Source organism: Heliconius melpomene, unplaced genomic scaffold, assembly GCF_056956725.1.
Source record: "Heliconius melpomene rosina isolate 202511_hmr_F unplaced genomic scaffold, ASM5695672v1 ptg000075l, whole genome shotgun sequence".
NCBI classification, from domain to species: Eukaryota; Metazoa; Arthropoda; class Insecta; order Lepidoptera; family Nymphalidae; genus Heliconius; species Heliconius melpomene.
In genome coordinates, this window is record NW_028181896.1 from 9195 (window position 1) to 21824 (window position 12630).

The 12630-nt window shown below is 18.1% G+C and overlaps 1 pseudogene across 1 annotated transcript; it reads right to left on the bottom strand.

Annotated features, from left to right (window-relative positions):
• Positions 1-226: 226 nt before the first annotated feature.
• LOC146526344 (cytochrome c oxidase subunit 1 pseudogene) lies at positions 227-10915 on the bottom strand (annotated as a pseudogene). The gene is made up of 2 exons (XR_014879427.1): positions 10859-10915; positions 227-2502 (listed from the first exon to the last, which is right to left on the bottom strand). The product of XR_014879427.1 is annotated as a cytochrome c oxidase subunit 1 pseudogene (transcript).
• Positions 10916-12630: the final 1715 nt, after the last annotated feature.

The following is a 12630-nucleotide window of genomic DNA, read 5'->3' on the forward strand; positions in this document are numbered from 1 at the left end:
AAAATAATTTATAATTATAAAACTAATAAAAATAGAAATAAAAAATAATAATGAAATTATTCAATTGATAGGTATTATTTGAGGAATAAAAGAATATTACAAAAAGTAATAATTTAAATTTGACATATTTATGTTATTTATTAACTAATTCTTTATCATTAGAAGTAAATGCTAATTTACTATAAAATGGTTTAAGAGACCAGTACTTGCTTTCAGTCATCTAATGAATAATTATTAATTCAATTAATAAAGTTTTTTATAGGGATTCTTTCAATAACAATAGGTATAAAACTATGATTTGCTCCACAAATTTCAGAACATTGACCATAATAAATTCCAGGACGATTAATAAAAAATCTAGTTTGATTTAATCGTCCTGGATTAGCGTCAATTTTTACTCCTAATGACGGAATTGTTCACGAGTGAATTACGTCTGTAGCTGTAACTAAAATACGAATTTGATTATTTATAGGTAAAATAATACGATTATCAACATCTAAAAGTCGAAAATTATTTAAATTTTCATTAGATTGAATTATATATGAATCAAATTCAATATTATTAAAATCAGAATATTCATATCTTCAATATCATTGATGTCCAATTGATTTTAATGTAATTAAAGGATTATTAAGTTCATCTAAAAGATATAATAATCGTAATGATGGAAGTGCAATAAAAATTAAAGTAATAGCTGGTAAAATAGTTCAAATTAATTCAATTATTTGACTTTCTAATAAAAATCGATTAATATAATTATTGAAAAATAAATTTATTATTAAATATGCTACTAAAATTGTAATTATAATTAAAATAATTAATGTATGGTCATGGAAAAAAATAATTTGTTCTATTAATGGGGAAGCTCTATTTTGATAATTTAAATTAGATCAGGTTGCCATTTCTAAAAAAAGGATATTCCTTTATAAATGGGGTTTAAATCCATTACATATAATCTGCCATATTAGAAATTTCTTAAAATAGGAAGTTCATTATAAGAATGTTCAGAAGGAGGTAAATTTTGATATCATTCAATAGAGGATGGTATATTTAATGAAAATAGAATTATTCGTTGGTTAATTATTGATTCTCAAATAATAATAATAATTAAAATTATGGAAAATAATGAAATATATGAACCAAATGAAGAAATAATATTTCATGATATAAAATTATCTGGATAATCAGAATAACGACGGGGTATACCAGCTAATCCTAAAAAATGTTGAGGAAAAAATGTTAAATTAACACCAATAAATATGGAAATAAATTGAATTTTTAATAAATAGGGATTTAATAATAATCCGGTAAATAGGGAATATCAATGAACAAAACCTCCTAGAATAGCGAATACAGCTCCTATAGATAAAACATAATGAAAATGGGCTACTACATAATAAGTATCATGAAGAGTAATATCAATTGAGGAATTAGCTAAAACTACACCTGTTAATCCTCCTACTGTGAATAAGAAAATAAATCCTAAACTTCATAATATTGAAGGACTATAATTAATTTGTGTTCCATGTAAAGTTGCCAATCAACTAAAAATTTTAATTCCAGTTGGAACTGCAATGATTATAGTAGCTGAAGTAAAATATGCTCGAGTATCAATATCTATTCCTACTGTAAATATATGATGAGCTCATACAATAAATCCTAGCAATCCAATTGCTATTATAGCATAAATTATTCCTAAACATCCAAAAGTTTCCTTTTTTCCACTTTCTTGAGAAATAATATGAGAAATTATTCCAAATCCGGGTAAAATTAAAATATATATACTTCAGGATGTCCAAAAAATCAAAATAAATGTTGATATAAAATAGGATCACCTCCTCCTGCAGGATCAAAAAATGATGTATTTAAATTTCGATCAGTTAATAATATAGTGATAGCTCCAGCTAAAACTGGTAAAGATAAAAGTAATAATAAAGCTGTAATACCTACGGCTCAAACAAATAAGGGTAATTGATCGAATGATATATTATTAATTCGTATATTAATAATAGTTGTAATAAAATTAATTGCTCCTAAAATTGAGGAAATTCCAGCTAAATGTAAAGAAAAGATAGCTAAATCAACAGAGGAACCTCCATGAGCAATATTAGATGATAAAGGGGGGTAAACAGTTCATCCTGTCCCTGCTCCATTTTCTACAATTCTTCTTGAAATTAATAAAATTAATGATGGAGGTAAAAGTCAAAATCTTATATTATTTATTCGGGGGAAAGCTATATCAGGAGCTCCTAATATTAATGGAACTAGTCAATTTCCAAATCCCCCGATTATAATAGGTATAACTATAAAAAAAATTATAATAAAAGCATGAGCTGTAACAATAGTATTATAAATTTGATCATCTCCAATTAATGATCCTGGATTTCCTAATTCTATTCGAATTAAAATACTAAGAGATGTTCCAACTATTCCTGCTCAAATTCCAAAAATAAAATATAAAGTTCCAATATCTTTATGATTTGTTGAAAAAAGTCATTTTCGCTAATAAAATGGCTGAGTATATAAGCGATAAATTGTAAATTTATTAACGAGAAATTTCTCTTTTATTAAGTTTTATATTCAAATATGATTTAAAATTGCAAATTTTAAGGTATAATAAAATTATTAAAACTTGATAAATTAATTTAAGGCTTAAAGAATTTCTTTATAAATAATTTTGAAGATTATTAGTTTATTTAACTTAAAACCTTAAATTAAATAAAAAATAAAGTTCTAATAATTATACCTAATAAAGAAAGAAAATTAAAAAAATAAATTAAAAAAAATAAATTATTTTTAATAAAAATTTTAATTCATTTTAATTTTAAAGAAAAAAATATAAATGAAAAGTAAATAATTCGAATATAAATAAATAATATTACTAATCTACTTATAATAAAAAAAAAATTAATAATAATAAGATTATTATTAATTAAAAAATTAATAATAATTCATTTAGGAAAAAATCCTAAAAATGGAGGTAATCCTCCTAATGATAAAAAATTAATTATAATTGAAAATTTAATTAAGAAATTATAATTAAAATTAAATAATTGATTTATATAAAAAATATTGGTAATATAAAATAAAAAACATGAAATAAATAAAAATATTGAATAAAATAAAAAATATATTAATCATAAATTTTCTCTAATTAATAAAGCTGAAATTAATCAACCAATGTTATTAATTGAAGAAAAAGCTATTAATTTACGTAAAGAAGTTTGATTAAATCTTCCTATAGCTCCAATTATAACATTAAAAATTATAATAAAAATTAAAAAATTAAAATTTATATTATAAGATAATAAAATTATTGGTGAAATTTTTTGTCATGTTATTAAAATAAATCTATTAAATCATGATAATCCTTCTATAATATTAGGAAATCAAAAATGAAAAGGAACAGAACCTATTTTTATTAATATTGCGGAATTTATAATAATCGATAAAAAATCATTAATAAATATTTTTATAAAAAATAAATTTAATAAAATAGAAAATAAAAAATTAATTGATGCAATAGATTGGGTTAGAAAATATTTTAAGGAAGCTTCTGAATTTAATAAATTATTGGGGGAAGAGATTAAGGGGATAAATCTAAGTAAATTAATTTCTAAACCAATTCAACATCCTAATCATGAATTTGATGAAATAGAAATTATAGTTCTGAAAAATAAAATAAATAAGAAAAATATTTTATTTGAATTATTAATTAATAAAATAAAAAATAAGAATAAAATATTCTAAAGACGAATTTAAATTCACTATATAAAAATTATATTTTAGTGTAAGATGCACAATAATTTTTGAAATTATTAGATATAGTTTAATTCTATAAAATATAATAAAGGTAAAAAATTACATAATTTATCCTATCAGAATAATCCTTTTATCAGGCACTTTATTTTTAAAAAAAAGGGATTTCCTTTATATTTGGGGTATGAACCCAAAAGCTTATTTTAGCTTATTTTTAAATTTTATAATATTTAATATAAAAAATATTAAATATGGTTAATATATATAGTTAAATAAAATTTATATTTAAATAAAAAAAAAATAAAAGATATTCAAATATATACGTGTGTATTTATAAATATATATATATATATAAATTAATTTATTAATTATTAATTTAAATATTATATTAAATAATTTAATATATTATTACTTTTAAAATTAATAAATTATTATTTAATTAATATTATATTTATAATATTTTTTTTTTAATTAATTAATAATTGTTTATTATATATTTTAATTTTCAATATGGATATTATAAAAATAGGAGAAATAGAAATATTAAAAATTTAATAATTAATGTTAATTTATATATATATATTAATTAAATTTATTATTATATATATATAAATATATACAATTAAAAATTTAATTTATAAAAAAAAAAAAAAAAATTCTATATAAAATTTTATAATAATAGATAAAATTTTATATTTTAAATAATTTATTTTTAATTTATTTTACATATAAATTTTAGTGAATAATTTTAATTATTTTAAAAATAATTAATAATGTTTTGTAGTAATTAATATTAAAAATTTAAGAAATTAAGATTTAGTAATAAAAAAATTAATAACTAATTTTGTGCCAGCAGTTGCGGTTAAACAAAAGTTAAATTAAATTAATTCAGTAAATAATAAATAATAATATTATTTTAAAAAATATTAAATTATAAGGTGAAATTTTAATTTAATTAAAATTTATATAAAAATTATGATTTAGTAAATTTTATTATAAACTAGGATTAGATACCCTATTATTAAAAATTTAATTTTAAATACTAAAATAGTAAATAATAAATATTGAAACTTAAATAAAATGGCGGTATTTTAGTTCATTTAGAGGAATCTGTCTAGTAATTGATAATCCACGAATAAATTTACTTAATAAAAAATTTTGTATATCATTGTTAAAAAAATATTTTTATATAAAAATAATATTTTAAAATTTTAAATATAAATTAATTCAGATCAAGATGCAGATTATAATTAAGATTAAGATGGATTACAATAAATTTATTTAAACGAAAATAAATTTTTTAATATAAAATTGAAGGTGGATTTAAATGTAATTTTAATTAGTTTGTTAAAATGATTAATAATTGAAATATGTACATATTGCCCGTCACTTTCATTTAAAAATTGAAATAAGTCGTAACAAAGTAGAGGTACTGGAAAGTGTTTCTAGAATGATCAAATTAGAGCTTGAATAAAGTATTTCATTTACATTGAAAAGATATTATAATAAATAATTAATTTGAGGGGAAAAATTAAAAAAATTATATTTAATAAAAAAATTTTTAATATTGGGGGATGTTAAAGTATTTTTTAGAGAAAAAATATAATTATTTATAATAAAATAGTATTGAAAAAGAAATTTGAAATAAATTTGAAAAATTAATTAATTAAAAAGTAAATTTTAATTATTGTATCTTGTGTATCAGAGTTTATTAAAAAATATTTATTAGTTAAAAAAATCTCGAATTTAAAAGAGTTAATTAATTAAAAAATTTAATGTTGAATAATTATTTTAAATAATTAATTTGAAATGAAATGTTAATCGTTTTTAAATATATCTAGTTTTTTTAGAAAAAAATTTAATTTTAAATTTAAAATATTTTTTAATTTTTTATTTAATTAAAAAATTTTTAAAATTAAATATATTAAGGGATAAGCTTTAATTTAAATTTTTATAATATATATATATATATATATATATATATATATATATATTAAATTAAATTTAAAATTTTTAAAATTTATATTGTTTATAAAATAAAATTTATTATAAAAAATTTTAAAAAGAAAAAATAAAATTTAAAATTATATTTAAATTTTTATAAAAATATAATTTATAACAGAAAAAAATTAGAAATAATGATAAAATTAGTATATTAAATTTTTACATATTAAATTTAAATTAAAATTAATTTAAAGGAATTCGGCAAATTTTTATATTCACTTGTTTATCAAAAACATGTCTTTTTGATTAATAATTTAAAGTCTAATCTGCCCACTGATTTAAAAAATTAAAGGCTGCAGTATATTGACTGTACAAAGGTAGCATAATAATTAGTCTTTTAATTGAAGACTTGTATGAAAGATTTGATGAAATATAAACTGTCTCTAAATTAAAAATTGAAATTAATTTTTTATTAAAAAGTTAAAATAATTTAAAAAGACGAGAAGACCCTATAGAGTTTTATAATTATAATTTTTTAATATTTAATATATAATAATAAATTTAAATAATTGTAATTATTTTATTGGGGTGATAGAAAAATTAAAATAACTTTTTTTTAAAAAAATAAACATAAATAATTGAATAAATGATCCATAAATTATGATTATAAGAAAAAATTACCTTAGGGATAACAGCGTAATTTTTTTTTTAGTACAAATAAAAAAAAAGGTTGCGACCTCGATGTTGGATTAAGATAAAATTTAAATGCAAAAGTTTAAAATTTTGATCTGTTCGATCATTAAAATCTTACATGATCTGAGTTCAAACCGGTGTGAGCCAGGTTGGTTTCTATCTTTTAATAAAAAAAAAAATATTTTAGTACGAAAGGATCAAATATTATAAATAATTTAATTTTAAGAATATTATTAATATTTATATAAACTATTTTGGCAGAAAAATGTAATGATTTTAGAATTCATTTATATATAATTTATTATATAGATAGTATTGATAATAATTGATGTTATTAATATTATAATTGGGGGTTTATTTTTATTAATTGGGGTTTTAATTGGGGTTGCTTTTTTAACTTTATTAGAACGAAAAGTTTTAGGATATATTCAAATTCGTAAAGGACCTAATAAATTAGGAATTATAGGAATTTTACAACCTTTTTCTGATGCTATTAAATTATTTTCAAAAGAACAAGTATATTTAAATTATTCAAATTATTTTTCTTATTATTTTTCTCCTATTATTAGATTTATATTATCATTAATTATTTGAATAGTGATTCCCTATTTATTTAATATAATTATGTTTAATTTAGGTTTATTATTTTTTTTATCTTGCACAAGAGTTGGGGTTTATACTTTATTATTGCTGGTTGATCTTCAAATAGAAATTATTCGTTATTAGGAGGTTTACGAGCAGTTGCTCAGACAATTTCTTATGAAGTTAGATTATCTTTAATTTTAATATCAAGAATTATTATAATTATAGATTTAAATTTAATTAAATTTAGAGAATATCAATTTTTAAATTGATTTATTTTTATAATAATTCCATTAAGATTATGTTTATTTTCTTCGATATTAGCTGAAACTAATCGAACTCCATTTGATTTTGCAGAAGGGGAAAGAGAATTAGTTTCAGGATTTAATATTGAATATAGAAGAGGGGGATTTGCTTTAATTTTTTTAGCTGAATATTCAAGAATTTTATTTATAAGAATATTATTTATTATTTTTAATATAGGAGGTTATGAATTAAATTTATTATTTTATTTGAAGTTAGTATTTATTTCTTTTTTTTTTATTTGAGTTCGTGGTACTTTACCTCGTTATCGTTATGATAAATTAATATATTTATGTTGAAAAAGATATTTACCTATTTCTTTAAATTATTTATTATTTTTTTTAGGTTTAAAAATATTATTAAATTAATAAAATAAATTTAGTATAAATTAATAGAATATTTATTCTTTCTTAAGTTTTCAAAACAAATGCTTAAACAAGCTCATTAATTAGTAAAAAATTAATTTATCTCAAAATTTATTTAAATTGGGTTAATAATAAAATAAGAAAAATAAATTAAAGTTAAAATTTGTCCTGTAATAATATAAGGTATTTCTACTGGTCGTGATCCAATTCAAGTTAATAAAATAATAGTAATAATTAAAAATCAAAATAAAATTTGATTTAAAGGATAGAATTGAATACCTTGAATTTTTTTTATTAAAAGTAAATGGTAGAATAATTAAAATTAAAATGGATAAAACTAAAGCAATTACACCTCCTAATTTATTAGGGATTGATCGTAAAATTGCATAAGCAAATAAAAAATATCATTCTGGTTGAATATGAATTGGGGTAATTAAAGGATTAGCTGGAATTAAAATTATCAGGATCTCCTAATAAATATGGATTTGTTAAAGTTAATAAAGATAAAAAAAAAATTAATACAATAAATCCAATTAAATCTTTAAAAGTAAAAAATGGGTGAAATGGAATTTTATCTAAATTTCTATTAATTCCTAAAGGGTTATTAGATCCAGTTTGGTGAAGAAATAATAATGAATTATAGTTAATATTAAAATAATAAATGGAAATAAGAAATGAATGTATAAAATCGAGTTAAAGTTGCATTATCAACAGCAAATCCTCCTCAAATTCAATTTACTAATATATTTCCTAAATATGGAATTGCAGATAATAAATTAGTAATTACTGTAGCCCCTCAAAAAGATATTTGACCTCAAGGTAAAACATAACCTATAAAAGCTGTAGCTATTAGTAAAAATAAAAATAATTACTCCCACTAGTCAAGTTAATTTTAAATTGAAAGATTCATAATAAATTCCTCGTCCAATATGTAAATAAATACAAATAAAAAAAAAAGATGCTCCATTAGCATGTAAAGTACGAATTAATCACCCATAGTTAACATTTCGACAAATATAATTTACTCTATAAAAAGAAATATCAATATTTGCTGAGTAATATATAGTTAAAAATAATCCTGTAATAATTTGAATTATTAAACATAAAGCTAATAAAGATCCAAAATTTCATCATGAAGAAATATTAGATGGAGAAGGTAAATCAATTAAAGATCCATTAATAATTTTTATAATAGGATGAATTTTCGAATTGGTTTAAATAAATTTATCATTAGTAATTAAAATTATATAATTGAACGTAAAGGTCCAAAAAAAATATTTGTAATTTTTACTACTGCAATAAGAGTAATAAATAGATAAATAATTAATATTATTATTAAAAAATAAGTTTGTTCATTATATAATTTTGTTAAATTAAAATTATATTCATTATTTGAAAATATAAATAAATTAAAAAAATTTAATATTTCATCATTAAAATATAAATTTATTCAAAATAAATTATTTTTAAAATAAAATGATAATATAAATAAAAAATAATTCCTAATATTATAAAAATTTTATTAAAGATTGAAATTTTAAATAATTCATTAGAAGCAATTCTTGAAACATAAATGAATAGAACTAATAAACCTCCTAAAAAATTAAGAATAAAATATATGAGAATCAATAAGTATTGATTATTATTCCAGATAAAATACAAGTTAATAAAGTTTGAATTAAAATAAATAATCCTATTGATAAAGGGTTATTAGTAAAAAATATAAAAAAAGAAATAAATATAATTAAATTAGATAAAAAAATTTTTATAATTTCAAAGAATAGTTTTTTTAAAAATAATAATTTTGGAGATTATAGATAAAGATAATCTTTTTCTTTGAAGTTTTTAAAGAAAAATCTTATTTTTGGTTTACAAGACCAAAGTTTTTTTTTAAAACTATAAAAACAAATGATAAATATAAGTTTAATTATTATTATATTTTTTATTGGAAATATAATTTTTGTTTCAAAACAAAAACATTTATTAATTGTTTTAATAAGATTAGAATTTATTGTTTTAAGAATTTTTTTTTTTTATATTATTATATTTAATAATAGTTGATTATAATATATATATGTTAATGGTTTTTTTAGTTTTTTCAGTTTGTGAAGGGGCTTTAGGTTTATCAATTTTAGTTTCAATAATTCGAACTCATGGGAATGATTATTTTCAAAGTTTTAATTTAATTTAATGATAAAATATTTAATAATAATAATTTTTATAATACCAATATGTTTAAAATATAATATATTTTGAATGGTTCAGTTTATATTTATATTTATAATGTTTATATTTATAAATATAAGAGTTTCTATTATAAATTTTTTTAATTTAAGTTATATATTAGGTTGTGACATAATTTCATATGGGTTAATTTTATTAAGAATCTGAATTACATTTTTAATAATTATAGCTAGAGAAAGATTAAATAAAAATAATTTTTTTAAAATTTATTTTTATTTAATATTATTTTTTTAATATTAATATTATATTTAACTTTTAGAACTATAAATTTATTTTTATTTTATTTATTTTTTGAGGGAAGATTAATTCCTACTTTAATATTAATTATTGGATGAGGGTATCAACCTGAGCGAATTCAAGCTGGTATATATCTTTTATTTTATACATTATTTGCTTCTTTGCCTTTATTAATAGGAATTTTTTATATTTATAAGGAAATAAATTTTATAATTATATATATAATAAAATTTTATGATTATAATTTTAATTATATTATATTTAAGATTAATTTTTGCTTTTTTAGTAAAAATACCTATATATTTTGTTCATTTATGATTACCAAAAGCTCATGTTGAAGCTCCTATTTCTGGCTCAATAATTTTAGCTGCAATTATATTAAAGTTAGGGGGATATGGATTATTACGAATATTAATAATTTTACAAAAAATAAATTTAAGATGAAGATATATTTGAGTAGTAATAAGATTAATTGGAGGATTTTTTATTAGATTAAAATGTTTTTGTCAAATTGATATAAAATCTTTAATTGCTTATTCTTCTGTAGCTCATATAAGATTAGTAATTGGGGGATTGATAACAATAAATTATTGAGGATTTTTAGGTTCTTATATTTTAATAATTGGTCATGGATTATGTTCTTCTGGAATATTTTGTTTATCTAATATTAATTATGAACGATTAAATAGACGAAAGAATATTTATTAATAAAGGGATAATAAATTTTATACCTTCAATAAGATTGTGATGATTTTTATTAATATCTTCAAATATAGCAGCTCCTCCATCATTAAATTTAATAGGAGAAATTAGTTTAATTAATAGATTAGTTAGATGATCTTGGTGAAGAATAATTATACTTATAATAATTTCTTTTTTTAGAGCTGGATATAGATTATACTTATATTCTTTTACTCAACATGGAAAGTATAATATAAGAATTTATAGATTTTATAGAGGAACTTCTCGAGAATATTTAATATTAATATTGCACTGATTACCATTAAATATTTTAGTTATAAAAATTGATTATAGAATAATTTGATTTTACTTAAATAATTTAATAAAAATATTGATTTGTGGAGTCAAAAATATGATATTTATCATCATTTTAAGTTATTAAAAAATATTCTATTTGTCTTATTAGTTTTTTTTTTTTTATTTTTTTTTATATTAATTAATTTTTTTATAGTAATTTATTTTATTATAAATAATTTAGTAATTTTTTTTGAGTGGGAGATTATTTCTTTTAATTCTATAAGAATTGTTATATCAATTTTATTAGATTGAATATCATTATTATTTATAATATTTGTTTCTTTAATTTCTTCTTCAGTTATTTATTATAGAAAAAGATATATAAGATCAGAATTAAATTTAAATCGATTTATTTATTTAGTTTTAATATTTGTTTTCTCGATAATTTTGTTAATTATTAGACCAAATATAATTAGAATTTTATTAGGGTGAGATGGTTTAGGATTAGTTTCATATTGTTTAGTAATTTATTATCAAAATATGAAGTCTTATAATGCTGGAATATTGACAGCGTTATCTAATCGAATTGGTGATGTAATAATTTTATTATTGATTTCATGAATAATAAATTATGGAAGTTGAAATTATATTTTTTATTTAAATTTAATAATACATGATTTTTCAATAAAATTTATTGGTTTATTAATTATTATTGCTGCTATAACAAAAAGAGCTCAAATTCCATTTAGTTCATGATTACCTGCTGCAATAGCAGCACCTACTCCTGTTTCTGCTTTAGTTCATTCTTCTACATTAGTAACAGCTGGGGTTTATTTATTAATTCGTTTTAATAATTTATTAGTTGAAATAATTTTTTTAAAAAATTTTATTATTATTATCTTCTTTAACAATATTAATAGCAGGAATTTGTGCTAATTATGAGTTTGATTTAAAAAAAATTATTGCTTTATCAACATTAAGACAATTAGGTTTAATAATAAGAATTTTAAGAATAGGATTTAATGATTTAGCTTTTTATCATTTATTAACTCATGCTATATTTAAGGCTTTATTATTTATATGTGCCGGGGTAATTATTCATATAATAAATGATAATCAGGATATTCGAATAATAGGGGGAATTAGAATTTATATTCCAATAACTTCTTTATGTTTAAATATTTCAAATTTAGCTTTATGTGGAATTCCATTTTTAGCAGGTTTTTATTCTAAGGATATTATTTTAGAAATAGTAAGAATAAGAAATTTTAAATATATTGATTTTTTTTTATATATTTTTCAACTATATTTTTACACTATTCGTTTTATTAATATTTAATATGATGAGGATTTATATAAAGTATAATTATTTTATATATAAGATTAGTTTCGGGGAGAATATTAAGATGAATAATTTTTTGTTATCCTTATATAATTTATTTGCCTTTTAATTTAAAAATAATAGTTATTTATGTGACTTTTTTGTAAATATTTATTAGAAATATAAAAAATTTATTCACTAAAT